The 24,632-nt window shown below is 41.6% G+C and overlaps 1 protein-coding gene and 1 pseudogene across 3 annotated transcripts in view; one reads left to right on the top strand and one right to left on the bottom strand.

Annotated features, from left to right (window-relative positions):
• Positions 1-24,632, top strand: part of LOC112909358 (KRAB domain-containing protein 5-like) — a 169,140-nt gene that overhangs the window by 70,929 nt on the left and 73,579 nt on the right. For all 3 annotated transcript variants that reach the window (XM_072758096.1, XM_025985264.2, XM_072758152.1), the window contains exon 2: positions 7,637-7,731. The gene's annotated coding sequence lies outside the window, so the exon portion shown is untranslated. The remainder of the gene's footprint in view (positions 1-7,636; positions 7,732-24,632) is intronic.
• On the bottom strand, positions 3,618-4,782 carry LOC140597772 (glyceraldehyde-3-phosphate dehydrogenase-like; annotated as a pseudogene).

The raw sequence follows: 24,632 nt of genomic DNA, 5'->3' as shown, positions 1-24,632 counted from the left end.
TTCCTCAGTCATCTGAATGTACTCAAGTGTTGGTTATTCCTTGTAGTGTTATCTCAGACACCTTGGTAGCTTTTGGCTTGAAACATCATCTCCATGATTTTGGATGCAGACTCATTTTCTAGTTTCACAGAGAGTCCAGAATTGTGTCCATTGGCAACTCTGGCCCTTTGAGTGTCTTCCAGGCCATCATCATCAGTTCCAGGATCTCCAGGTGACAGGCAAAGCATTAAGTTATGGTTCCACATTCCATTAGTCTTTCCAGTATCCTTTGCTGGATCCTACAGGAGCTGTAAATACCACAGTTGCTATGTATGTGTGTGACAAGATCAATAAATACATCACAAACACTAAATATTGGAACCTCTTCTGCTGTATTTTGTGGTAAACACATAGATTTGCTGTGTATGCAGCATCCAAAGGTACCCCAGATGTTTTGTGTGTAGGACTTATTCTGGTTGTCATTCTGTGCACTTACAAGCAGTGGTGGGGAGGGGACAACACCTTCATAGGAACAATATCTCACCTAGATCTTCCCTTGAGATAACAGCTACTAACTCCAAAATTCTTGTCCTAGGGAGCACCTTTGTAACTTTTTATACCCTCTCTGCCATCATTGTAATTATTCTCTTTCATTAGACTACCTGGTAGCAAGTGAACAACTTGGCCTTTATCATTTATGTTTCTCATCTGTCAGCCCCTTTATTCTCTTGGGTGATGACCACTGTGTCCCAAGTCCTTCTATCCTGGAGGAATTACAGAACTTCCTCATCTCATGAGAAAAATGTAGTCTGTTTTTCTCCATATCAGTCATTTATATGTTCACACCTTACAGAGTGTTATGTGCAATTACAGGTCAGCCACATTGTAGGTAAAATTGTGAATAACATAGGGAATCTATTTCAGTAATTATAAATTATAGCTGTACAATGAATCCTTTTATAATTATCCACAGAATTATGTTGTGTTAATGGTCCCAGTAGATAAGGTCAGAGTCCATCAGTAATGAAACAGTTTCTCCTAAAGTAGAGATATACAAGTTACACTTGAATGTATATCTTTCAATATAAGATACATTTCTCTAATATATACCTGGGCATGCGGTTTTGAAGACCGTTACACAAAGATTATTAACATTTTTGATGGTCCTTCAACAAACTGGCACTCCTGTTGGTCAGTGCCAAATCTCTACGGGACATCAAGCACAAGTGTTAAAACCTGCCACACTAGGTCCTGCCCTCATGCAACCTCAGGAGGGGAGAAAATCCGTTAGCAGTTCATGGTTAAGACCCACAAGATACCTAGAATCCTGGCCAAAACTACAGCTATCTTTAATATACTAAGATAAGGTTTCCAATACCTACATCCCTATGGGAGCATCAGGTCAGTCTCACTGGGACACACTCTCCAATATCAGGGACTCTGGGATATATGGGGATGTCCTGTGTAGACTGTAGAATTTGAATCTGTTTCCATCTCAGAAGTAGAAGTGAGTCATCCAGGATCTTCTCCTACTTCCATAGAAGAAGTCTCTTGTGGTACCCAGATGAAAGTCCCTTTGTTCCTCACTGTACTAAAGAACACTGAGCAAGTGTAGAGACGCAAACAGATAGAAACTGATTATTTCCATGGCAATTGGTTATTAGAAAAACAGATGAAGAATCGTGATCCATAATATCTAGAAATTTTTAGGTTAGAACCAATGGATACATTGTTGAATTCAGGATTGTGGAGTCAATTTGAGGAAGAGGTGGTACACATGGGACTTTGTTTCAGTGTACCACCTCACCAGAACGTGAGTTCTGGTGTCACCTGCGATGAGTTCTCCTTGGACCAAAGACTTTTTAGTAGCTGTAGCATTTATTTTGCATTCGTTAAAATTAAAAAGTTTTCGGGACGACTGGGTGATTCAGTGGTTGAGTGTCTGTCTGCCTTTGGCTCAGGGCATGATCCCAGAACCCTGGGATCGAGTTCCGTGTCAGGCTCCCTACATGGAGCCTGCTTCTCCCTCTGCCTATGTCTCTTCCTCTCTCTCTTTCTCTCATGAATAAATAAATCTTTAAAAAAAAATTTTTTTTTCTAATTGTCCCAGAAAATGTCAAGCATTTATGTTAACTTGCTTTTTCTTTTATTTTCTGAACTAGGAAAGAGACAAAATTGATTAAAATAATGTGAACTCAGTGTATTGAATTTCTTTGAGCAGTCTTAGGAATGACAGAGCTGGAAGCACCCCAGAGTCAGGGATATCAGGGCCTACAGCCAACTCCCTCCCTAGGCCAAACCAGATCCACCCCCCTTCTGAGGCTGTGTGCAGCTCTGGCCTGGCCTGGCTCTGGATCTCCTCCACTCTCAGGATAGATTAGAGGAGATCCGATTCTGAGTGGCTCTTCCTTTCATCTCTCCAGGGCTGGTGCTCACAATTACCAAAACCTAGAATCCAGTGAATGGGGCAGAGGACCCTATATTTTCGTGCCTTCATTTCTGTTTTTATCATTATGTTGTGTGCTTCACCAGCCTTCCACCCAGAATCCTGTTTTCTATTCCTGCAGATTCAATAGTTCAGTAGTTGCTCAAGTAACAAAACATAAATATACGTATACGTTATGACGTGATTAAAACAATCTAGCTAATTAACATGTCCATGCCCTCATAGTGTTAGAAGTTTTTATTTCTGATTTTTAAATTAATTTTTGTTGAGAACATCGATGATATACTCTTAGCAAATATCAAGTGTAATAGACCTAGAATAATGTGCAGTCACCACGCTGAACTTCAGATCTCCAGAATTTATTCCTCCTTCATAAATGAGATTTTGCACCATTTGACCAACGCCTCCCACTTTGCACTCTGCCATGTCCTAGCATCACAATTCTATTCTGCTTTTAGAAGCTCAACTTTATTAGACTACAGATATAATTGAGATAAAACAGTATTTGCAATTTTGTGTAGCTTATTCCATTTATCCTCCAGGCTCATCAACTTTGTCCAAAATGGAAGAATGTCTTCTTTCTTCTGTTTCTTCTTTTTGAAAGACTGAATGGTGCACATATATGTATTATATTCTATGATATATGTATTTTAAATCTTGATATTACATAATCCGTATATGTCATATTTTCCTTAACCACTCCTCATAGAAAGCAGGAAAACAACAGGAAGATGACACTCCCTGTTTGCTAGAATAACTAAATTTAAGAAAAAAAGAAAATTTTAGGAACACCTGGGTGGCTCAGTGGTTGAGCATCTGCCTTAGGCTCAGGGAGTGATCCCAGTCCAGGGATCCAGTCCCACATCGGGCTCCCTGTGAGGAGCCTGCTTCTCTCTGCCTATGTCTCTGCCTCTCTCTGTGTCTCTCATGAATAAATAAATAAAATATTTTTAAAAATTTTATTAACACTAATGTGGAGGAATTAAAATAGTCCTACATTGCTGATGAGTATGAATAAAGTATAGGAAAAGTGGCATTTACTTTATAAAGTGAAACATTTTCTATCCTGTTAAAAAAATGTAAACACAAGAATGAAAACTCTAATCTCTTCCTTTCTGTATTTTTCCATTCATCCATATTGCACTCCTATAGTTTACAAACATTTTGGGGAGGGGGCTGGGTACAGTATACTTTATCCATGGTACATGATAAAGTAGAGTTCCCCCAGCCCCTCTTCTTCAGTGGGTCTGGGATGGTAACTGGAAGTCAGAAGATTCTCTGTGTTGGGGGATGACTCAGTGCAAGGACTCCCCAGCAGCTGAGGGCTTCTCTCTTCCTCTTGCTCTTTTTCAGGCTGGTGGTCCAGGGGGTTCTTAGTCCTTGGAGGCCATGCAGACCATAAGGTTTGGCTACAGGTGCTGTAGCCAAATTCATTGTTATACCATGAAATGAGCTTGACAGGGTGGTCGTTGAGAGCAATGCCAACCCCAGCATTGAAGGTAGAAGAGTGGTGTCCCTGTGAAAGTCTCAGGAGACAAGTTGGTCCTCAGTGTAGCTGGGAATGCCCTTGAGCTGGCCATCTGATGTCAGCTTCACTGCCTTCTTGATGTCATCATATTTGGAAGCTTTCTCCAGGCGGCAGGTCAGATCCATGACTGACACATTGGGGTTGGGGGACACAGAAGGCCATGCCAATGAACTTTTCACTCAGCCTCAGCTCAGGGATGTCCTTGCACTGCTGGTAGAAGTAGGGGTAATGTACTGGGCAAACCCTCAGCCATCATATCAGTTTCCCTAAGAAGCCATCCATGGTCATCTGAGTAGCAGTGATGGCATACATAGCCTGTGGTCATGAGTCCCTCCATGTTTTCATGGATGACCTTGGCCAGAGGGTCCAAGCAGTTTGTGGTACAGGAGACATTGCTGATAATCTTGAGGGAGTTGTCATATTTCTCATGTTTCATCCCTGTCACACGTGGGGGCATCAGCAGAAGGGGCAGAGATGAAGACCCACTTCGGCTCACCATTCATGTATGCCCCAGCCATTTCCATGATGATGAACACCCCAGTGGACTCTACAAAATGCCTAGTAGCAGCATCACCCAATTTGATATTGGTGGAATCACACTCCTGGAAGATGGAGATGGGGTTTCCATTGATAATAAGTTTCTCATTCTCAACCTTGACTATGCTATGAAATTGGCCATGGATGGAATCATACCGAAACATGTAGATTATGTAGTTGAGGTCAATAAATGGGTTATTGGTGGCCACAATATCCATTTTGCCAGAGTTAAAAGCAGCCCTAGTGACCAGGTGCTCAATTGGTCAAATCCGTTTACTCCAACCTTCACCATTGTGTCTTGGGGGCACAGCTGGCACTACCAGAAGACATGGCTGTCTATTGATTGAGGAGGAGTAGAGAGCCACAAACATTTATTTTTAATTGATAGGGAAACAGGAGGCAAGGCAGATAGGTGGGGCCCAGTATGTACATCTTTATGGTTATTATAGGACACCTAGAGCTCAGCTCGCAGGATGTTATGGGGATTAAATTACATCATATATATGAGGTCCTCATAACTTCCATGTGAACAGAGAGCACTCAATATTGCAGTAATCAATGTACACATGTCATTTTCCAAATAGAGACTTGCTCAGACATTAATGTATTCACTAGCCTTTCTGCAAATTTTAAAATGCTATGAAAACATGTGGTCACACACACACACAAAAAAAAGGAAAGCATGTGGTCCTTCAAGATGATTATGGTGATCTTTGCTGGGAACCCACAGTAAACTCAAAACAGAGAAAAGTAAATAGTGGACTCTTTCCTGGGAACTCATCTGGAGTTGTTGGGTTGACATAAGATGGTGGATGTGGAGGGCTCAAGTGTGTTGTGACTGCATTCTCTAGTGTCTAGTTTAGTGTCACTAAATGTGGAGCAACATCAGCACTAACAAGGAACCTGTGAAAGATGCCAATTCTCTGATCCCATTTCAAGCCTACAGAATCACCATTTCTTCAATGAGACTTAGAATACAAAGTGATTTCTATGCATATTGAAACTTGAAAGTACATCATTGCTTATTAGCGTGGGTTTACAGTAAAGATGCCACAGTGAGTTTTAAGAACCACCCTCACCTGGGCCCTCTGCCAGAGTCTATTATAAGAGCAGCAGTGCTGCTTTAACTGTGTGCTCCAGGTGATTCTCAGGCCAGAGTGAAGCACAGGATTTACAGACATACTTGTGAGAGTGAGCCCAGCTTTCAGTTGAAGAGAAAACTATCAGACTGTTCAGTCTGGACTTGGAAGGGGCAGGTCAGTGCAGCCCAGTTTCCTCATGCTGTGGCAGGATTTGTGGCTGTCTGTGGGAAGGGAGGGCATCTGATACCAGGAAGGAGAAACTCACATGTAAGTGTCCACAGAGGAGTTCCTTTTTTCTGAATCTTTCTTGTGACAAAGGAGAGGGCATCTTTTTGTGCATTTCAAGATCCTTCTGCCTCTGAGCTAGCTGATAACAGCAGGTGAAGAGGCCTTGCTGAGTGAGGCCTTTAGAAGCTTACATGTGTGATTTCTTTACATAATATCACCTGAGAAAGAAACCTAGGAGGGAAAGGAGAGGAAGAAATGACTCTCAGGTAAATTTTGTCTTGACGTAGCTCAGGGATTGTGTCTTCATTTTTTACTGAAAGGCCATCTATTTAGAACTTGCAGATTATTACTTCTCTATCTCTGGTGGTTCTGCCTAGTAAATTTGTTTTAGACTACTATTTATTCTTTTAAGAATAGTAAAAAAAAAAAAAAAAAAAAAAATAGCCCTTTAGGATGTTCCTCTCTTACATCCCTGGGGCTGTGTCTCCATTTTCTCCAGCCAGGCTTTCTATGCAGCATGAAGAATTCCTACCTTGAAACCTGCAACTATTGAAAATATTCCCTTTGCTAGATCAACAAGGGGATGTGTTGATACCCATGATTCTCACCTGGGGATGGGTCAGGTTTCAGGACCCCAGTGAAGGAGGGGAATATATAATATTTAGATTCTGTCTGGGTGTGGTCTGAGTTTATGGAAACTAGATGAACATGAACAAACAAACCAGATGGCTTATGCGCCCAGAATAAGTCAAAGTTCTGAAAAAGAGGGACACCAGGGTGGCTCAGTGGTTGAGCATCTGCCTTTGGCTTGGCATGATCCCAGAGTCCCGAATTGGGCTCCCTGCATGGAGCCTGTTTCTGTCTCTGCCTATGTCTCTGCCTCTCTCTCTGGGTCTCTCATGAATAAATAAATAAAATCTTAAAAATAAAAAAGTTCTGAAAAAGCCTCGCTGTCTAGACTGCTTTAATGAAAGACTTAATGTTTGAAATACATTAAAGATTACAGGACATGGGAGCAATCTGTGGCTTGAAATTTCATAAAGCTGCTATATTTTTATGATTGGTATCATCAGATGATTTGTTTTGTGAATTTTATCCTAACAATGAGGAGTCCTACATGCTTCAGGTCATTGATACCAATTTGTCTTGTTGCATCTGATGTTACCTTTGTTCATTTGGTTCAGGGTTTTTCTGCCAGATTCCTGTGGAAAATGAAAGCTCTCATCTTTCTTTACTGGAGATCCTGGCCTTTGCAAATAAATGTTCTAAATGGTCTTTGGTTTAATGAGTTTCCATTTTATTCTGTACACGGTCACAGATATTCTCTCCTTTATTACTTTTTTTTATTTTCAGCAAAAGAAAAGTACCACGTAATTACTGTATATTCAATTGTCTTGAAATTCTATAGTGTAACTCAACACCAATGACAAAGGACATTATTTTAAGGAATTAATCATGCATTTGTTCGTGTAAGGAAGGAAGCAGTCATGATGCTTTATCTTGACTTTATCCTTGTCTTTCCCTAAGGTTATCTGTAACTTCACTTTACATTAGTGATAATTCTAGAAACTAAGTGGCATAGAATATTGTTGCCCACATCTTAAAATCAGATATCTGTTTTTTATTTCTAATTCAGTAGTACTTGGAAATAGAGTTTAGGAGCTGAATATTGAAAATGCTTCCTAAGTATTCTAATGAGGCCATCAGAAAACAGCATTTTGAGAAATAATTTTCTATATTCTTCTGTAATATGCTCTCTTCTTTACTGAGCATAGTATTGGATTTAAAACTGTAAATTCTCCAGCAAGAGTCATGTTTCTTTTTTCTTGTCCATAGATCTTGCTGTCTCTAGTTTGAATCTGGTCAACCTCGTTGGAAAAGTAAAGAGCCCTGGCACATGAAGAGAAAGGAGACCATAGTCGCACACCCAGGTAGGTGGGAATGAATGAAGCAGGTGACACAGGTGAAGGCCAAAAGTTAAAGGAGAAAATTTGATTTTAAAATGTGGTTTTACGAAGTTCTACTTGAATGTAAAGATTCTGGAAGCCTAGGTTTAATTCTCTGTGGTCACAGATGGACATTTCCTGTCTCACTCTTCACATGCTCCGACATCCTCTAAGAACTAACCTTCTTTCTGTTCTAGTGTCTTCTTTGGCATTCACAGTGAAATCTAAAAGCCTCCCATGGCCAGTAAGAGTCTATGATCCTATTAATGTTCCCATGCTTTTGGGGACATGAGAAAAATCTGTACACATAAGGAGTTTCGAAGTGGAGGCCCCAGTGTGATTTACTCCTTTCCCATGTGGGGTGCACTTATCTTTTGGAGACACACACAAAACCGGGTACATCAAGATTGTGGGCTAGACTGACCTTCCCCTACCAAATCTTAGGCAAAGTAGCCTTCCCCATGGAGGCTTTCCCATTGAACAGACTCTGGGCTCCATCCTCAGAAATGTACCTGGGAGCCTTAGTGTTTGCTTTGGCCTCACAGTGTAATAATTTACTTCGTTAAGACCTAATTGGTGCTAGGCCCCATCAAGGGATCTTTGTGGTTAGCATACTGGATATGATAGTTTTAAAACCTACACTGGAGATCCCAACATGAGTCGGTAGCTGAGAACTAATTTTCAAACATCATTAAAACTTCATGTATATTCAGGGGAATCCCTGGGTGGTTCAGTGGTTTAGTGCCTGCCTTCAGCCCAGGGCATGATCCTGAAGACCCGGATTGAGTCCCACATCGGGCTCCCTGCATGGAGCCTACTTCTCCCTCTGCCTGTGTCTTTGCCTCTCTCTCTCTCTCTCTCTCTCTCATAAATAAATAAAATCTAAAAAAAAATTTCATGTATATACAAACCATGTGAGGTTCCCATTAAGGACAGATTCTGGGGGCCCTGTGGTCTGATATCATGGCTCCCTAGGTGTGGATAAAGCCCATTAATGTGTATTTATAACAGCCATTGAGGTCACCATCTTCAGACTTCATTTCCAGTAGCATTAAGGTAGAGAAAGCAGAAGAACCCCTGAGTCCCTTATACAAAACTGTCCATTCTCAACATAAATGCCGTCAATCCCACTGATGAGTAGTAACAGCTTCTAGAAAGATGATCTCTGCTCATCCCCTGCAATATACAAAGGGACTAGATAAGGCAGTGGTATCTGAGCAAAGCTGTTTGGGATAAATAATATGCACTCATTCCTGAAAGAAAGGTTTATTGAGCATCTACTACATGTTCCAGGTATATGTGGATGCATTGGATATGTGTCCAGGACACTGCGGTGGGAATCTTACATACAATATGCATGTTAATCATTCTGAAGCCCTGGGAATTGGGTACTATAGGCTCATTTTCTCCTGGATGATTTGGGTGCTGGGTGTGCCTCCTTGGGAGTAAAGATTCCTTCTCTTATTTTTCATGATTACTAATCTTAAAAATAATGTTGGATGTGATGTCACAAATATAGAGAGAAGACTGGGACATAGTAAGTGTGGATTAGAGGCTCTGAGGATAATTTGATGGACCATCATTTGCATTTATGTATTTGTTAATTTTAATTAACTGTGGACTGTCCATGGACATCTCAAGAATGGAAAGCAGGATGGTATGTGTTACCTTGGAAGCACTGGTTTGACCAGAAATACAAAACTATCTTTTTTGCTCTGCTTTATCTGAGTCTGAACCTCGGGAAAGTGTAAATACCAGTTTAGGCCACCCAGCAGGTGGAGCTGCTAGGAACTCTGTTCTTTGAGCTGTTATAACAAGGGAGGCACAGGGACTGGCAATGGAGCTTGGTGAGCAATTTTGTGGTCTAAGAGGTCTGTTTTTTTTTTTTTTTTTCTTGTTTTTTTTTTTTTTTCAGATTTATTTTATTTATTCATGATAGAGAGAGAGAGAGAGAGGCAGAGACATAGGCAGAGACACAGGAAGAGGGAGAAGCAGGCTCCATGCATGGAACGTGACGTGGGACTCGATCCCGGGACTCCAGGATTGTGCCCTGGGCCAAAGGCAGGCGCCAAACCGCTGAGCCACCCAGGGATCCCCTGTTTTTTATCTTTAAAGGTTTTATTTATTTATTCATGAAAGACACAGAGAGAGACAGGCAAAGACCTAGGCAGACAGAGAATCAGGCTCCTCTCAGGGAGTCTGACGCAGGACTCAATCCCAGGACCCCGGATCATGTCCTGAGCTGAAGGCAGATGCTCAGTTGCTGAGCTACCCAGGCATCCCATCTTTAAAGATATATAAATATATTTTACATATTATATATTATATATTAAGCCTGAAGCAAGGCTTAATCTCACAACCCTGAGATCGTGACCTGAGAGAAATCAAGAGCTGGTGTCCTGACTGAATCCATCTTTAAAGAAAAATTGGATTTGATTCTTACCCTTATGAAGGGATTCATCTGTCTCCTGTGTATAAACCTGAAGTTTCTTTTTTTAAGAATTTATTTATTTACTCATGAGAGACACAGGGAGAGACGCAGAGACATAGGCAGAGGGAGAAGCAGGCTCCATGCAGGAAGCCCGATGAGGGACTGGATCCCGGGACTCTGGGATCACGATGCCCTGAGCCAAAGGCAGACACTCAACCACTGAGCCACCCAGGTGCCCCTAAACCTGAATTTTGTTCAGATCCACTGGACAGGGGAAACAGTTATAATTGATTGTTGACATCTTCTAGTGAGTTTTCTAGCATCTTGCCAAAAGTTAGGGGTCTATGTATTTGGATCCTGTTCACAATGTTCCCATTGGGCTAGTTCCATCTAATGTTTGGCCTGACCTTACTGCAAGCATGTGGACCAATTGATATACATCTGAAAAACCAGCTTTGGAACTTTGAGTAAATATGTTAAATTCTTCAGCAAAACCATGGAGTTCCTCAGTCAGTTTAGGGAACTCTTTGACTATTGCTCAAAGTTCAGCCCTATTCCAGGGAAAATAAGATTTTTTTGTGGAGTGCCTGGGTGGCTTAGTTGGTTAAGCATCTGACTTCAGCTCAGGTTTTGATCCTGGAGTCCCAGAATCAAGCCCCACACCAGGCTCCCTGCTCATCAGAGAGGCTCCCTGCCTCTCCCTCTCCTACTCCCCCTGCTTGTTTTCTCTGTCAAATAAATAAAACATTTTTAAAAGATTTTACTTATTTATTCATGAGAAACAGAGAGAGAGAGAGAGAGAGAGAGAGAGAGAGGTAGAGACACAGGCAGAGGGAGAAGCAGGCTCCACGCAGGGAGCCTGACGTGGGACTGGACCCTGGATCCCCAGGATCAGGCCCTGGGCCGAAGGTGGCGCTAAACCACTGAGCCACCTGGGCTGCCCTAAATAAAATCTTTTAAAAAAGAAAGAAAAAAAGAGAAGAAAGAAACTTTGTATCCACTTAGATCTTCAGACGATTTAACATTAATGAAGCAGATTTTAGTACATTCAGGAGAGGAGGTAGCAGAGGGGACCTCAGAGGAAAAGGAAAGTGCAACAAAGGATAGACTGAGAGCAGAGATGAGAAAGGGAGAGATAGAGGACAGATTACACTGGAGGTGGGCCCTGACTACAGGGTGGCCTTCCTAGCAACTGTGACAAAGAAGGTCGGGTAGGGGAAGAAGAGGCCTCAGAAACCCTTTTTTTGTGTTTGTAATTGCTTGCCTTACTGACTTGAAAAATTGTATGTTGGCATGAGGCAATATGATGTTCCTGGTAGGGCTTGGAACCTTCAAAATACCAGTTAAATCAGGAATGCCATTCAGTTTTGTCAATTTTAGAATGATGATTTTAGCCAATTTTCCTTGGCTCATCTTTGATAAAAGTAACTTTGGAAAGATCAAAAAATCTAGTTATGGCCATTGAAGTTCTCGATGATTTCTAGTTAAGGCAGTCCATTCATATACAAAGGCCCTTGTGGAGGGAAAGCATCTTTTATACATAAGGAAGGTGTCTCTTCCTTTGACTGGAATAGCATAGTATCCTGGAGCAAGATGAAGTCCATGTAAGATCAAGTCTGTCTCTTCCTATCGAGTGTGCAACTGACTACCGGTGGTGGCACAAGAGAGCTCCTTGCTGACTCCATTTTAGTGAGGCATTCCATTACTCATTTTCACAGTTGGAAGGGAAAATTTGCTTTGTTCAGGAGGGTGGCAGATGGAGAACATGGTGGATTTATGTCCAAAGACAATCTACAAAGTCACATACCAAGCTGGATGTTTTTAAGGGGAAGGCACACAGGAGTAGTGAGCATTGACAGGCAGGGGAAGCAGTGCTACAGTGCTTAGTCATTCTTGATATGATCTCAAGGAGGCTTGCTGGCATCAGAGAGGCCTTTTTCTAGTAGAGTCAAGCTTGATCTTCTAGAAACATCAGATTCCTTGTTTTCCCCCACATCGAAGGTCTGTTGAAATCTCAAGAAGCTACAATTACTCAAGCCTTAAGCTAGAGAGCATAGGTCAGTGAGTTAGACCCATGTAGCCAAGAGTGCTTGGAGTAGTTATAGTCTAAGAAAGTCTGTATTTGGAAAATAACATGATACATCATTAATGCAGTATTTATGGAGCTTTTACTCTGTGTACACACGTGGTGCTTTGCTGGGACCCCAGGAACATGTGAGTGAGTTAATCCTTATAATACTTTAAGGATCGGTATTAGGTGTCCCCTATTTCCCCTGAGAATGTAGATGCTGGGCCCTGCCTTTTTGTTTCTTTTTCTTCCTTAACATTATGTGTATAAAATAGGAGCTAAGTATAGATTGGAGGAATATACAAAACCAAACTGGAACGTAAGAGGAAGTTCTCTTCAAATTCAAACCGTTTGTATGGAGGACTTCACACAGATATGAAAGTTTCAAAAACTGACAAGGTATATATGTCTTTGAGGAGAAAAGCAGATAAAGAAAGGGAAGAAGAAGGTACAAGTCTGGGAACTCCCAAGGATGAGATAAAATTCACAGGAAGAAGAAAAAGAGTAAATATTTAGTAAACTATTAATCTCTGGGCCACTCAAAAACAATAGGACATAGAGAACTTGGCTCAAACAGGTCTTATTAGGTTCCTTCTGTTTCTCATACCTAGTGTATATCATAATGTAGTTACATGTGGTAATAGCTCTCATCCTGGGGCAGCTTCTCTCTCTAAATTCTCTTTAGTCAGTGAAGGGGGTGGAAAAGACTTTTCCTAAATCTACTGGATTTTGTGTGCTTTTTAACTCAAAATAATCTTTCTGCCAATGTGACTCATCATGGGGCAGCTTGTGCTTGGCCCATACAATTTGTAAGATATTTTGTTGAATTAAATAAGACACACATGGAAAATAACATACTGCATGAAATCACATGGAATCTAAAAAAAAAAAAAGTGATATCATCAACATTAAGATTAGATTTGTTGCCAGGAACTGCCAGTGAAGGAAATGTTGAGACGTTTTTCAGATGGTAATGTGGAAGTTAGTAGTGGGAACCTTGGAGTCAGGAGATTTCAGCAGGGGGAGCTCTCAAGCCCTATGACTCAGGGTAGTATGGCAGATCCAGTGGGAAGGGAAGGTCTTGCCCGCCCTTACCTTGGAAATAGACTATACAATTCCAGCCAGAGGAAGAGATGCTTTTCTTATCCCCTTCCAGGCAATAGCTCAACCACTGAAAAATTGCCATCCTTCAAACTACCATTTTACTCCAAAAGAACTTTAAGTATATAACAGAGTTCTCAACTTCCCCCTTCTCTCCTCAAAACAGCATGCCTCTTTGTTTCCTAGGCTCACCTATGGTTTTGCCATAGCCTGTATGTCCCTAATTTGATACTCCGTTATTCCTGAGTAAACCCATTTTTTGGTGGAAAAAATAACTAGCAGTTTTTATTTATTTAATTTTTTTAAAAAGAATTTATTTATTTATTTATTCATGAGAGACACAGAGAGAGAGGCAGAGACACAGGCAGAGGGAGAAACAGGCTCCAGGCAGGGAGTCTGACATGGGACTCGATCCTGGGTCTTCAGAATCATGCTCTGGACTGAAGGCGGCACTAAACCGCTGAGCCACCGGGGCTGCCCTATTTACTTATTTTTAATTTATTCTTTTATTTATTTACTTATTTTTAGAGACCGAGAGAGAGAGCAAGAGTACAAGTGGGGTGTAGAGACGGGGGGGGGGGGTGGATAGAGAGAATCTCATGCAGGCTTCATACTTATTGAGGAGCCATTGGAGGACTCGATCTCATGATCCTGAGATCATAATGTGAGCTGAAATAGAGTTAGACGACCAACTGTCTGAGACACTCAGGCACTCCAAACAGTTTTTATTTTTAAGGTTAAATATAACAATACTTGGGGCACCTGGGTGGCTCATTTGGTCGTGCAGTTGGCTCTTGATTTCGGCCTAGGTCAAGATCTCGGGGTCCTGGGATTGAGCCCCATGTTGGGGTCCACGTGCAGTGGAGAGTCTGCTTGGATATTCTTTCTCTTCCTCTCCTCCTTTCCTTGTTTGCTCTCTTTTTCTCTGTCTTGAAATAAATAAATAAGTAAATAAGTAAGTAAGTAAATAAATAAATAAATCTTTAAAAAAATCCATAAATGTCACTATGGTCACTTAAGATGAATAAATACTGGGATTCTGTTGCATAGCACACTGACTATAGTGATGTATTTAACGCTTGAAAGGTAAGAATGTGTCTAGAAAATTGTCACCACAAGAAAAAGTCTTAACTACATGGAGTGCTGGAAATGCTCATGAGTTTGATTGTGGTAAACATTTTGTAGGTAGATAAGGTTAAGGATCCACAGAAAAAGGGAAAGAAGACAAGGATTTCTTTACACAAGAGAAGCCACGATAGGCCCCCAGGTATTTTGTGATCTATGCCAGCACTACTTACCCATGCACCTCTTTGATGAATGTCCTGGAATATGTCAAAACTGCAGAAAGACATCAGTAGTTAATGATTTTAAAGCAGCAAAGAATGTAAATACAAACAGCCACCATCAATCCAGGAGATAGTCTAGCCATATCAGAGACAATAAATCCATGGTAAAACTCCCATTGCTGTTTCCAAAGTAAAGATTTTTTTTCCCTTTAAGATTTTATTTACTTATTCATGAGAGACAGAGAAAGGCAGAGACACAGAAGCAGCCTCCCCACCGGGAGCCAGATGCAGGACTTCATCCCAGAACCCGTGGATCATGCCTTGAGCCCAAGGCAGAACTCAACCGCTGAGCCACCCAGGCGTCCCCAAAGTAAAGATTTTCTTAACAGAGATTCTCTCGTGGATGTTGTGGGAATTAAACCCCTTTGAATGCCCAGATAACAGAATAAAGGAACCAGAGAACTGATGATGCCCACCCTTGCTGGTCATTTGACTTAAATCAACTGGGACCTGGATGTTGTGAATTTAGGATGGCTTTTGATGGATTTCATTCTGAAATGTCCTTTCCCCTGCCCCTTGATGAATATATGCATGTGCTCTTGATTTAAAACTCACCCAATTTTGTTGTTTGGGGAGCTACTTTTTTGGAAATGTCCTCCATATTCTCTTTACTTCCTGCAAGTAAAACCTGTCCTTTTCCTATTTTTGTCTTGGCCATGTTTTTTTTTGGCTCAACACCCACCATGAGGTGAGACCAGTGTCAGGTTATAATTCTCCATATATGTGGATATGTATTGTTATAACTTCCAGCAACAAAAACAAGTGGATGTTCAAAAAATGGAAAACAAGGTCCTGATTGTGTACACAAAAGAAGTACTGACTTTAATGACAAAGACAGATATTTAGGCACTCAAACGTATATTTCTCTGCTCCCATGATACCTTTGGGTTTCAGCAAAGTGAGCACCAACTATTGCAACTGAGAATAGTCAGCCAAAGAAAATTTTGATCTCCTTCCACCTGTTCAGTGAGGGGAGGTCCCAGAGTGGGGCCAGCCTGGACAATCTTCAGAAGAAGGTGAATCTGGGTGGGTCTGTGAAGGGTGAGGGTTCTTGGCTTCTGCTCTCCCTGCTTCTGGTGGATTGCCAGTTCTGTCTTCCCGAGTTTGTGTAGAGGACAATGGCAGACTGCCCTAATATGTGCCCCTTGGCATATTGGTTTTTTGATATAAAAACTGTTTAGGAAACAGCCAATGCAAAAAGGACACTCTGACCCTGAGAAATTAGAAAATCAGTCTCCCATGTTATAGATACCCTTTCTGTACGAAGAGATAAAGAGGTATTCTTATGTGCATGGATAGGGAATTAGGAGCTGAGACATTGCATGAATAGACTGGTTACTTTTCACTACTTTATTACCACTACCTAAATTCTACTCTGAATTCTCTACTAATTGAAGGCCCAAACGGGAGTTTTTCTGACACTGTCAAATTCTCACAGATGTGTTATCTCTTTTTTCTAAAAAGCACAAATATTATCAACAATTAGTAATTTTTATGGGTCTCGCTTTCATTATTGGGCCTTTGGATGTATGTAACGAGACTTTGGAATTTTTTTCACCTGTAATCTGTCTCTGTCAGTTTGATCCTTAGACTAGGTAAAATAATTCTGAATGGTAAAGGAATACTGTTCCTCCTCAATAATTTATCTCTAGCGACAACTGGGTGGCTCAGTGGTGGAGCGTCTGCCTTCAGCTCAGGGCGAGATCCCAGGATCCTGGGATCAGGTCCCACATCAGGCTTCCTGCGAGGAGCCTGCTTCTCCCTCTGCCTATGTCTCTGCCTCTCTCTCTCTCTTAGTGTCTCTCATGAATAAATAAATAATTCTTTTAAAAAGATAATAATGATAATTTTTCTCAGGACTCCTGGGTGGCTTAGTGGTTAAGCGTCTGCCTTCTGCTCAAGGCATGATCTTGGAGTCCCAGGATGCAGTCCCACATCAGGCTCTCTGCATGGAGCCTTCTTCTCCCTCTGACTATGTCTCTGACTCTCTCTCTCTCTCTCTGAGTCTCTCATAAATAACTAAATAAAATCTTTAAAATAATAATAACAATAATTTTTCTCTAAAATCTTAATGTATGTACAGGATTGAAAATGTATACATTCCTACCTCAAAGACGCATTCTATTTGCATACGTAATGAAATTCTTGTGCTTCCAGGTTAAGCATATTCTCACATTGAGGGATTTTCATGACATCTTTTTACAGTGCCAATGGCGATGGCCATTGTATCAGATGCTGTGACACAGTGCAGGTAAAAATGGCCATTTTTAAAGATATTCTTGAGTATTCACTTTTGCTGTACACATGGTGTTGCTTACAGAGCCATCTGAGAGAGCTCTGGTCTGTCCCTGAGCTCTGGAGAAGTGTCTGTGCAGTACCCCGAATGAATGAAAATGAAATAACTTTGAGTCAAAACCCCTATGGGGCACCTGGGTGGCTCAGTGGTTGAGCGTCAGCCTTTGGCTCAGGTCGAGATCCCGTGGTCCTGGGATCCAGTCCCACACAGAGCTCTCTGCAGGGAACCTGCTTCTCCCTCTGCCTGTGTTTCTGCCTCTCTCTCTGTGTCTGTCATGAATAAATAAATAAAATCTTAAAAGTCCATATGTCTTCTCATATTTCTTTTTATTCCTTAGTAATGAAACAGGATTTGATGCCTACTGGTGGGGCAACCATTTTTGGGCCATGAGAGATGAAAGATGAGCACACGGCTGTTAATGGATAATAGAAGTACAAAAAAGGGGAAGTAGAGCTACTCCATATATGATGTCTCAGTCATTTTATCAGACATGGGCTTCCTACATATACATTGTGTATATAACAGAAAATATACATCTTCTTTTTAGAAGTATTTGTCATTCTTGGTATAGCTGAAAACAAACTCACAGGTACAAAATGAAATGGATCTTTTTTTTCTTTTTTAAAGATTTTGTTTATTTATTCATGAGAATCAGAGAAACAGGCAGAGACACAGGCAGAGAGAGAAGCAGGCTCCATGCAGGGAGCCTGACACGGGACTCGATCCGGGGTCTCCAGGATCACGCCCTGGGCCAAAGGCGGCGCTAAACCGCCGAGCCATCCAGGATGCCCCGAAATGGATTATTATATTTCAATTGTAATAATGTTAAAATGAATAACCTGTTATCCAACTTCTTTGTACTGGATTCCACAGTAATAGAAATCCGAGTTCCACTCCAGGCAGGTGGGTAAAGGAGCAGCAAGGGCTGTGAAGGACCACGGAGATCATGGCCAAAAACTGGGTAGATTGAGGCAGAGATGCTCACTACCTCTGACTGCTAACCTGTGTCCCCACTCACTGGCAACAAGCACAGAGCCCAGAGGACGTGACTACCCTAATCATGGGCAAGATGGAATGAAGGAGTGATCAGCATTCCTGGAAGATCATCCATCTGTAGTGGATCAAACCAATGTTGGAGTTATACACCTGGGATACTAGTGGTTTGTGGAATCAAAGCACATGCCTTGCTGATCCTGCCTATTAGAGTGTCCCCAAGGCTTCATCTCTAACATCTAATCTGTGATATATCTTAAAGTATTGTCTATGATGCTTCCATCATCCAATACCCCTCACCATCCACTGCCAATAATTTAGACCTGAATAAGATCAGTAATTTCTGTATCCAACAGAATCTTACTGCTTATCAGTAACCCGAGGGAATTCAGTTAAAGTATGAAGAAAAGTAGGAATTCCTTGTTCCCAGGAACTCACCATATTTGCCAAGTCCCCATCTCTATTACTTTTAGTCATCAGGTGACACCATGAGCATCTGACTTGGACTTTGGAGTGACTACGTGTTGGCTCCATATCCCTCCCTCCATTTCAAAAAGTGTTCTCCAGGTATATGTTTTGCTTTAAGATTTTCTGTATTTCTCTGACAGAGAGTGAGCACTACCAGTGGGAGCAGGAGAGGGAGAAGCTAAGCAGAGAGCCTAAGTTGGGGCTTTGTCCCAGGACCCTGGGCTCATGACCTGAACCACAGACAGATGCTTAACTGACTGAGCAATCCAGGTCCCCCTCCACTTATGCGTTTAGTAGGGCACCTCGGTGGCTACTTCCTTTGGCTCATATCATGATCCCAGGATCTTGGGATCCATCTCCCTGTCAGGCTGCCTGCTTCTCACTTTCCCTCTGCTGTTCCCTCTGCTTGTGCTTGCTCACGTGCACTCTATCTCCCTCCCTCCCTCAAATAAATAAATAAAATATTTTTAAAAAGATAGCCTTGGGTGCCTGGGTGGCTTGGTTGGGTGTCTGCCTTTGTCTCAGGATCTTGGGATCCAGCTCTGCACTATGCTCCCTGCTCAGTGAGGAGCCTGCTTCTCCCTGTCCCTCTGCTATTCCCCCTGCTTGGACTCTCTCAAATAAATAAGATTATTTTTAAAAAATATTTTATTTATGTTTCCCCCTTGGGAATGTAGGTCATTATGTTTCACCTATGTTCACACCCTTCTGGGTGTTAAATGTCTGAATTTATACTGTGGCCCATTGTCCTTGTATCCCTCTAATCTCAATTAAGAGGTCAGTGAGGACTCTACAAAACGTACAAAAAAATGTCTCAGATGCATTTGTAACTAGGAATGAAACTGAGATCAAGAAGAACTGGAGATGCTTAAAAAGTTAAGACAAGTAGAATTTGTCTTTCTGTATTCTGAGAGTCAGGTGTGTAACCCAGTAATAGGTATCCTCTCTCCACCTGCAGAATTCATGCAGTTCTTCTTCTTGTAATTTTTGTTTCTCATGCCTTTCCTCATGTTGGAATACTTTTCTCCATTTATGGGGTATCTATTTTACACCGAGTACTGCCACATGTAGATATTGACTTCATTTACACATCAAAGGGAACTGTCCATCATGACAGGGGGCTCAATGTCTATTTGGATCTATGGACAGAGAGTCTTTGAGTTCCTGGGTAGTCCAGATGGAGCCACTGAGACAAAAACATATTTAGGTAATCTCTGTGGGGTTCTTCTCTACAGGGTATGAGGATGCATAGGTTGCCAGGGGAGTTGGTTGTTCACAAGGGCAGTGGTTGAGGTGTCATGTCAGAAATTATAGTAACTTGTGACTCTGCAGGGTGTTGTTTAGGGAATGCACTAGTGAGAAGGTATTGTGTCAGTTCATGTCCCCTGCAAACCAACTGACTACACAAAATGGATAGCAGGCAGCACACCATCAGGAAGGAGTTTACCTAACCTGCCAACGGTCCCCCTATATAATATGTTATATATCCATGTGGATGTCTCAGCAGTTAAAAGGAGAAGAAAATGATACAATAGATGAACTGTGGGAAATATAATCACACATTATTTAATACACTTAATGGTGTATTAAATGTATTTAATACTCTTTTAAATATATTCAGAGGCCACTGAGAAAAGGGATTATTGGTGATATTACGTCACCATTATCAAATGCATGGTAAATACCACCTGTTGTCTACATTCTTAAGGTAAGGTAGGTTAATGTTGGTGGCAGGATAATACATTATTAGTGTACACATCAGTATTAACACATTAAAAAACAGTATGTTCTATCATTAAAACATATTATGGTGTAGCCCTGGTGGCGCAGCGGTTTGGTGCCGCCTGCAGCCTGGGGTGTGATCCTGGAGACCTGGGATCGAGTCCCACATCAGGTTCCTGCATGGAGCCTGCTTCTCCCTCTGCCTGTGTCTCTGCCTCTCTCTCTCTGTGTCTATGAATAAATAAATAAAATCTTAAAAAAAAAACATGTTATGATCATGCATATATAAAATTATGCATTTTAAATCCACTGTATGTTCCTTCTTGAAAATACAGATTACAAGCACTCAAGAAGCATTCTTTTTTTAAAATTTTACTTATTTATTCATGAGAGACAGAGAGAGAGAGAGAGAGAGAGAGGCAGAGACGTAGGCAGAGGGATAAGCGGGCTCCATACAGGGAGCCTGATGTAGGACTCAATCCCAGGACTCCAAGATCACACCCTGTGCCAACGGCAAATGCTTAACTGCAGAACCACCCAGGCCCTCAAGAAGCATTCTTGTTCGGATATATTGACCCCTTAGGAGTCATGATTTCAATACATAGGCTGAAGCAATAATTAAGAAATGTCAATATGTGGTTGTGTGCTTTTTTTTATATATATATATAGAAATGTGTATGTGTGTGTGTGTTTAAGATTTTATTTATTTATTCATGAGAGATACAGAGAGAGAGAGAGAGACAGAGACAGAGAGGCAGTGACACAGGCAGATGGAGAAGCAGGCTCCACGCAGGGAGCCTGACATGGGACTGGGTCTGGGGTCTCCAGGATCACGCCCTGGGTCAAAGGCGGCACTAAACTGCTGAGCCACCCAGGCTGCCCGGTCGTATGCTTTTTTATGAGACTGTTAGCTCTCCTCTGCTGATATCTGTGAATGCTTCTTCATTTCAACCACATCAGATAGTATTCTTTACTTCTATATATTGCTATTATATAGATGCATCAGTATTTTAATGGATTGTCACGAGTTTGTCTTTGATTTTGACTCTTTAAGATTTTTAATTCCAGGGCCCTTGGGTGGCTCAGTGGTTGAGCATCTACTTTTGGCTCAGGTCTTGATCTGCGGGTCCAAGGATTGACCCATGTGGGCTCCACATGGGGAGCCTGCTTCTCCCTCTGCCTATGTCTCTGCTTCTCTCTCTGTGTTTCTCATGAATAAATGAAATCTTTTTTTCAGAAAGATTTTAATTCTAGTTAGTTAAGATAAAGGATTATATTATTTTCAGGTGTATAATGCAGTGGTTAAAAAATTAATACATTACCTGGTGGTCATCACAAGAATTGCAGTCCTTTATTCGCAAGACCTATTTAACCCTTCACCTCACCCACCTTCACTCTGGTGACTATTGGTTTGTTCTCTCATTAAGAGTCTGTTTCTTGATTTCTCTCTTTCTCTCTACATTGTCACTTAGGAATTGATTAAATTCCTCATGGAGAGTGGAGTATGGTCACGCTAAGTGGTCTTCTCATTGCTCTTCTGAATTTTCATTATAATAATACTCTAATGTGTTCTCCTTTTGCTTTGTTCTCTCCTGTTGTTGAGATATATGTAAGCAGCTTCTGACTCCTTTACCCAGCCAAGTAATCATACTGACTCTCAAAATAAATTCACCCCCACCCCGTCCCCTCTGGACTTTACAACAGTGGCCTTATGAAATAGTTATAGGTAGAGACAGATAGGGCCCAATTTCATTGCATGGGTAGGGACACCTCTACAACAATATCACCTTGAAGAAGTTGCACAATAGAAGCCCTTCACCTTTCAACAACCCTAAACATTTAAGAACCAATAATTGGTCAGAGGTAAAATGATGAAGGATGAAACAGAAAAATGTTCATCTTTAGCCCAGAGAGCTGACCTATAGGCTGCAGAGTTTTGATACTGATGAAATACATACTGGTTAGCACATTCTTAAAGGGTCTCATGACTGGCTGTACATCTCACCCATAATACTGAACTGAGTGAAAAGGACCAGAGAAACTTTGCAAAAGTAGTTTTTCAAGTAGAAATTTGAAGAAACATTTATGATCTAATACATGTCCCCTCCTTGAACTCTAAGCGTATAAGGAAGGACCAGCTTCATACAGCCAAAGTGCAACTCTTTCTACCTGAGCATCCTATCCCCCTGCTATTTGAATAAACTAAGTTGCACCTTAAACATCTCAAGAATCCTTTCCTGCTGGATGGGCTCAACAGTGCCACAATAGTTTTGATACTGAAAACTCCATTTTTGGCTTCCAGTGGCTCGAAAAGCCAATACTCAAGACATAAGTTTTGATTGGAAAGGAAGAAGAGCTTTACTCAGGAAGCCGGCCACTGGCAAAGAAGGTGGAGTCTTGTCCAGAAAGCATCTCCAAGGATTCAGCCATGCCCACAGATTTTTAAAGGAATTTGAGGCCAGTCATCAGTAAAAGAGGAGCCCGATAATCTGTAACACTTCTTGATTGCCTGTAGACTCAGTGGTGCCAGCTACAGATGTTATGGACCTGCTTGGAGATTTTGTATGGGTGTCTCAGGGAGAGGTGATGCAAAAGGCTTCTGTCCCTATTCTTTCTAGGAAATAATGCATGTTCAATAGATATAGAAAGAGGTGTGGTTTATCAATTACACAGTCTAGAGGTTCATCCAGAGTTAAAAACTACTAAATTGGTTAGAGGGGCACTTCTATGTAACTTCTATGTGAACAAGATCCTCTATGATTATTCTGTTGCAGGAAATGGAAGGATTTCCTTGTTTTGTGAGGTTGGTTATATACCAAGAATGAATTAGATGGGAGAAGTCTATCAGTAATAGAGCTAGTATCAGAGATTAATTTCTTTAAAGCTTTTATTTTTTTTTTAAAGATTTTATTTATTTATTCATGAGAGACAGAGAGAGAGAGAGGCAGAGCCACAGGCAGAGAGAGAAGCAGGCTTCATGCAGGGAGCCCGATGTGGGACTGGATCCCAGGTCTCCAGGATCACGCCCTGGGTCAAAGGCAGGTGCTCAACTACTGAGCCACCCAGGCATCCCATTTATTTAGTTATATGACTGAGAGTGAGAGAGAATGTGCATGTGAACAAGCAGGGGGAGAGGTTCCATCCCAGGACGATGGAATCATGACCTGACCTGAAGGCAGATGCTTAACTGTGCCACCCTGGAGCCTCAGAGATTAACTTTTTATATGATAAAGAGTTACCTGCCTGGTGTGGCAACCTATTCCTTGACAAACATTTGCTCTTTCCTTTTTCCTGTGAATATGCTTCCCCATTTTTGAAATTCTATATCCTTATACTCTTCTTCTTAAGAGACAGTGGCATGCATATATGCATTAATTGCCTGTCTTTTTTTTTTTTTTAAGATTTTATTTATTTATTCATGAGAGACACAGAGAGAGAGAGGCAGAGACACAGGCAGAGGGAGAAGCAGGCTCCATGCACGGAGCCTGATGTGGGGCTCCGTCTCGGGTCTTCAGGATCACACCCCGGGCTGTAGGCGGCACTAAACCGCAGCCCCCCGGGGCTGCCCATTAATTGCCTGTCTTAAGCCTCATGTGTTTGGGGTTCCCATAATTAAGAAATCTTTTGTCTTGTGAATCTGTCTGAAATCTCTGTAATTATCAGACTGGCCAAAGAATTGAGAACAGATGAGGAAAATGTTTTCCTCTCCTGCACATTCATTCTGTTGTCACAAAGTGACCTCTGTGCTTTAGGGCAAAAATATGACTTGAAGACCGTGTTGGGGATGAAGAACAGTAGCTTTATATAGCTTTGCCAGATGGAGGAGGATGCAGGAAGATAAGGCCCCAGAAGTAGAAGCTCACTCTGTGACTGGGGCTGAGGGGTTTCGCAGGCATGTATAGGATCTGGCCTGTTGCAACAGGAATGGTGTCTGTGCTGCCAGCCTTGCTCACCAGGTTTTCAGAGTGGTACTGGATTCCTGAAAACAGAAAACAAAGGCTAAGAAGGGGGGAGAGGAAGCTTGGCGAGGAGAGGGAAAAGGATACTTGGTTTACACTGTGAAGCCTTGCTGTTGTTTTCATGCAGCCATTTGATTTTTGTTTGACTTTATACTCTTTAGAGGTTTTAGTTTGAGTCACCAGGATAGCTGAAGTAAGCCACGTCACACTTTACATTGAGAAACCACTCAATAATATTTTCTAGAATCCCTAAAATAAAAAGAATAAAACCAAATTTTAGTGTCAATATGAGGAATTAGAATTCTCATATGTTGCTGATGAGAGAGTAAGAAGTAAAATCACTTTGGAAAACCATTTTTGCAGTTACTTATGAAAATAAACATTTCCAGGTAACCTGGGTGGCTCAGTGGTTTAGCACTGCCTTCAGCCTAGGGCATGATCCTGGAGTCCCAGGATTGAGTCCCATGTCAGGCTCCCTGCATAGAGCCTGCTTCTCCCTCTG

This window comes from Vulpes vulpes, chromosome 1 (assembly GCF_048418805.1).
Source record: "Vulpes vulpes isolate BD-2025 chromosome 1, VulVul3, whole genome shotgun sequence".
Classification (NCBI taxonomy): Eukaryota; Metazoa; Chordata; class Mammalia; order Carnivora; family Canidae; genus Vulpes; species Vulpes vulpes.
This window is presented reverse-complemented; position numbering and strand designations above follow the sequence as displayed.